We start from the raw sequence: 6052 nt of genomic DNA on the forward strand, positions 1-6052 counted from the left end.
TCTTAATATCATCACAGTATATAAAATTATGCATGCTGGTATAGATGACTCACTTAGCTCGAATTAAATCATCAAAATCATGGATGAATAATACATGTAAAGTAAAACAAGTGAGTCATTACAATACGTTCTCAATTCACTTTTATCTCAATTTCAAATAATCAAAACAATAAAATCTCATGTCGATTCTCATTAGAATATATTTCTTAAATCTTTTAAAAATAATGACTTTCTCAAACTCAGCCTTTTAAGCAAATATGTTTTCATCTCAGATAGAAGAGTATACACACACATATTGGGAGATCCTATAACCGACACAAACCATGTGAGCTACATGGAGTCCAACGTACAACCCACGTTGGGGAGAGCCGTCCTATCCTTACCATCGGAGTAGGACTTTTAGTATCAATTCAAAAACACTAGTGATCACTATATAAATCAGCCTCAGGCTCACATCCTATGGGGGCACATAGTTCTAGGGAAGTAAGGTCACTTTATACCTCCCACTCGATGCTAAAGATTACTCCTGGACTTAGCTCAGAAATTAAAATCAGCCTCAGGCTCACATTAAAGAAAATCCACAATAAACACTTCAACAATTTTCATCGGAAGCCAATTTGCTACCCCTTATGTCATAATCAATAAAAATGTGGATTTCTTTCATAGTCGAGTTCAAAATAACTCATTCACGACCAAAAGTTCAAATCATTCAAAATATCTTAAATTTTCGACATCAATGTGCTTATAACACACACTTTCTAAAAAAAACACAATTTCAAATGGGATTCACGACCCAAATATCAAAATCATGATACATATCGTTCAAGATTCATACTTTATATCACCACACATGTAAATTCATCTTTCAAAATTATAAACATCAAGATTTCATAATAATCATCTTAAGATATGGGTTCATGCTTCAAATTCGTAAAAATTAAATAAAAATCATGCTTTTGTAGAGAAAATTATTTTTGGGCATAAGAACGAAAGAGAGTTCTTGTTGAAAAGTCCCACATACCTTGAATGATGAACTTTAGATCGATACTTATTTTTAAGATGTTAATCGTGCCTTTGAATGATGGTTCTTGGAGTTCTTGAACTAGGAACTTGGAATCTTGAATAAATTTGCAGAATTAATGGTGAACTTTGGAGGTTCTTGAACTAGGAAGTTGGAATCATGAATAAATTTGCATAATTAATGGTGAACTTTGGAGGTTCTTGAAGTTGGATGTAGGAGCTTAGGGTTTTCTTTTTGAGGGAATGTGATGAAATATAACATATAATGCTTCTAATAGGCTTTAATATAGGGTTTGGATGGATTTTGGGTGAGGGGAAATGACCAAAGTGCCCCTAAAAATCAAATAATTCTCTAATCTGTCCTTTGGTGGACTATTTTAATAGTCTGAAGTAGATCAACCATAACGTTTTACTCTGATATACAAATTGGATGAAACCAATTTCATTAGAAAGAGGACTCTGATATCTTTCCGTTTATATATAGTATCTCACCCAGATCATTGTGTACGAGGAGTTATGATCGTTTGAAGTTGACCCAATAATTCACTTTTGATAGGCTGAAGTAGATCGACCATAACTTTTTGTTTCGATAAACAAATTGGATGAAACCAATTTAATTGGAAAGAGGACTCGCAGAGCTTTCCGTTGATATGTAGTAGATCACCCAGATCATTATGTACAAGGATTTATGATCATTTAAGTTTCGAGAAAAAATACGCCAGGCCCCAGTACTTTTTTTCCCTGCACATTTTACTGTTCACTGTTCGATCGGAATGGTCGTAGTTCGATCACAATGGTCGTAAATCATCGCTCGAGTGTCCATTTTTGATGATCTACATATCGTTGGAAAACTTATTTGATACTCTATGCAATGGTAGGTCAAAGTCTTAGAGATACTCCACAAAAAGTTTATGGATTGCTCTAAAGCGTAGAACTCGATATGTTTCTTACAAAATCTTTACGAAGAAAATTTTCTGGGGTATTACATTATCTCCCCCTTGGAAACATTTGTCCTTGAATGTCACTTGATAGGATAAAAGCACTGATCAAATGTCCTTCTTAAGGGATACGAATATCTGAGACATATCCGCACGATTAGAATTACAGTTTCCTAGTCCTCATACTGAACATGCATATCTGACGCATAAATATCTAGCTGAACTGACTCTGGAATGTATGAATGTGTATGCAACAATAGCCAATTCAAGGCTTATAATGAGAACTTGAGCATGAACTAGATATGTTTAAAACGCAGAAGCTTTAAGAAGTCACGGGGTATCTCCCCCTAATAACTCTATGTTCCTCTACAACACTTATTTCACAGGGTCACTAAGACTGTACACGGGGCACCTATGAATTAGCTCATATGCATGACGCACGAACAGAGGTATACTCGTAACTACTGAGATGCTCCGTATGGAAATGATTTCATTCCTAAGATCCTTGGATAACATGATGAATGATAAATAAGAAGGTACACTATACGATTCTGATTGACTGAGCTGGAATACTTGAAAAATAAAGATCGTTTAGTAGAAGTTTACAAATTGAAGCATAACTAGCTTCCAGAATTTGAAACATGTACACCACAATCCCTCAAGAAAACCACTTAAAACTTCAACTAACCATAATATACATGAAAGCTTAATCTCAATCTTACTTCACATTACCACTTAGCTCAAAATAAGCATACACCATCTAGAGCTTCAACGCTTTCATCTCAACTTCGGAATTTCAATCTTAGAGTCTAACGCTCAACTCAAATTTTTCTCATCCTTAACGGACCACACTGCCTCTATCATCGCTTATTAAAATCACGCTTGTAAACTTATATTTCTAAACCATAAGAATCAAAATCACATCTAAGAAGCTCAACCATTACAGTCATACACTAATCCTTGAAATTAAAGCAGTTCCATAATATCTTGGGTGAACTTTCTCATCATAAACACAACATCAAGGTTAATCACGAATCAACCAAACTTAGGCTCTTATATCCACTATTCAAGCCTACTAGATCACTTCCTAACAACTAATACCATTAATCGAGAAATCGTCACAGTCACCTTCACGATCACCAATCATTCAAACTTAACTTTTAGCACACAATATAACTTAAAACTTTTCACACAAAATTTCCACTTAGAAACTATAAAACAATCCTCAACAAATGCTAGCCCATTTAAACTTCATAACAATAATAATTGGTCATAATCATATAACTTATCTTATTCATAATCCATTAACACATCCTTCTTTCACCCGTCACTACTATTTATCCTTCATACACAACTTAACTTAGTTCATAGATCTCTACGTCTTAACTTAACTTCCTCTTGCAATCTGGAGAGCGCCTAGATTAACAACACTTATCCATCGAGTACTTCCATCACTAACCTATACTCTCTATTATATAAATACTATCAACACCCGTTTCATACCTCTAACAAACTATATCACTTCCTATTAAGCCAATTGCAAGCAAAAAGGGTTTCGCTATACTTATGCTCAACAAATCACACTTACTATCCTTCTTACTACTATACCTCCATATCCCACATTTTCAGCCAGCACAACGAACAAGATGAACTACAAGTTGCTAGTGGATCGAAATAGGCCGCACACGGCTCGACTAAGCTTTGAATATGAGTTTTGAAAAAAAAATTTGAGATGAATAACAAAGCAGCTGTGCTAGTGAATCAAAAGAGCCCCACATGGCTTCACTAGACTTTGATTTTTCACAAACATAATGATAACAAGATTACATAATACAAGAGATAGAAACTTGACACACAACATTCAATGATCTAAGAATACACCTTACTCTGTCTTAATTAAATAACTCATAAGAATGAGGGTAAAACTTTCAACTTAAGGAACTTAACACACTAGAGAGCTCCTCTCAAGACCTTTGTGAAACTTTTGAAATTTCTTCTAGAAAATATAGAAGCATTACCTGGGGAAAAACTGGAGCTTGGGAAACATGTTATCTCAAAAATAATACATAGAGGGAGAAGTATAAATTAACATTGTAGATTCTGAGGAGGAATCTGAAAGCACATCTAACCTAGGCTTAGTTCACGACTTTTATGAACATGAATAAAGTACTTCAATCTTTGGAACTCAAAAAGCATTGACAGGATACTTTCTAGCTCTCTCTCAATCCCATAACTATCTATGGAGAATTAAGCTTAACTGTTTCTGATACCTTGAAAATGAAGCAGTGTTGGCCAGAATAGAGTAAGATGAAAATCTATATAAGCTTCTTGGAGAACCTTTTTATAGCACAATCTTAGACTTAAAAGAAGGGAAATATTTCCTAAATTCCCTGTAGCCTCTCAAATAAAAGTAAAGACGTCTCGACTTCATAGACACCCTAGGACACTTGAACTCTGAGCTCTGATACCAAGTTTGTAACGCCCTGAAATCGGATCCCGAGACGTCACACGGTGCTTAAGGTCACAAGTGACCCCAAGCTACCCCTTTTACTAGCATAACTCATAAGCAACTGAATAAAAATACAAATCCATACAAATCAACAGAAATTAACTCTTTTCTGAATTTGATCGATACAAAAATGGAATTTTACAGGATTACAATTCTGCCTTTAAAACAAAAATTGAAACAAAATACATCAACTTCTACTGACTGTCTATGAAGCCTCTACTAGTACTGACTGTAGGTAGCCGGGTCATGACTCCCAACTACCCCAACTCAATATGACTGAATAAAGAAAATATAACACTATAAACTCTACATAACTAACCCAAGCCCTTGAATCAAAAGGACTCATCACCTGCTGATTGGATACCACGAACTGACTGGATCTGAAGGTACAACTATACCTTGTACCTACATTTCAAGAAAATGTAGCCCACATACAAATATGTGGGTCAGTACCATGGTAAAATACCGAGCATATGGGGGTGCAATGTATATATAAAATAATATCTTAATATCATCACAGTTTATAAAATTATGCATGCTGATATAGATGACTCACTTAGCTCGAATTAAATCATCAAAATCATGGATGAATAATACATGTAAAGTAAAATAAGTGAGTCATTACAATACGTTCTCAATTCACTTTCATCTCAATTTCAAATCATCAAAATAATAAAATCTCATGTCAATTCTCATTAGAATATATTCCTTAAATCTTTTAAGAATAATGACTTTCTCAAACTCAGCCTTTTAAGCAAATATGTTTTCATCTCAGATAGAAGAATACACATACACATTGGGAGATCCTATAACTGACATAAACCATGTGAGCTACATGGAGTCCAACGTACAACCCACGTTGGGGAGAGCCATCCTATCCTTGCTATCGGAGTAGGACTTCCAGTATCAATTTAAAAACACTAGTGATCACTATATAGATGCCTCAGGCTCACATCCTATGGGGGCATATAGTTCTAGGGAAGTAAGGTTACTTTATACCTCCCACTCTGTGCTAAAGATTACTCTCGAACTTAGCTCAAAAATTAAAATCAGCCTTAGGCTCACATTAAAGAAAATCCACAATAAACACTTCAATCATTTTCATCGGGAGCCAATTTGCTACCCCTTTATCCTAATCAATAAAAATCTGGATTTCTTTCACAGTTGAGTTCAAAATAACTCATTCACGACCAAAAGTTCAAATCATTCAAAATATATTAAATATTCAACATCAATGTGCTTATAACATACACTTTCTCAAAAAAACACAATTTCAAATGGGGTTCGCGACCCAAATATCAAAATCATGATAAATATCATTCAAGATTCATATTTTATATCACCACACATGTAAATTCATCTTTCAAAATCATAAACATCAAGATTTCATAATTATCATTAAAAGATATGGGTTCATGCTTCAAATTCGTAAAAATCAAATAAAATTTATGCCTTTGTAAATAAAATTACTTTTGGGTACAAGAACGAAAGAGAGTTCTTGTTGAAAAACCCCACATACCTTGAATGATGAACTTTAGATCGATACTCATTCAAAGGCACGATTAACATCTCAAAAATGAGTATC

This window comes from Capsicum annuum, chromosome 1 (assembly GCF_002878395.1).
Source record: "Capsicum annuum cultivar UCD-10X-F1 chromosome 1, UCD10Xv1.1, whole genome shotgun sequence".
NCBI lineage: Eukaryota > Viridiplantae > Streptophyta > Magnoliopsida > Solanales > Solanaceae > Capsicum > Capsicum annuum.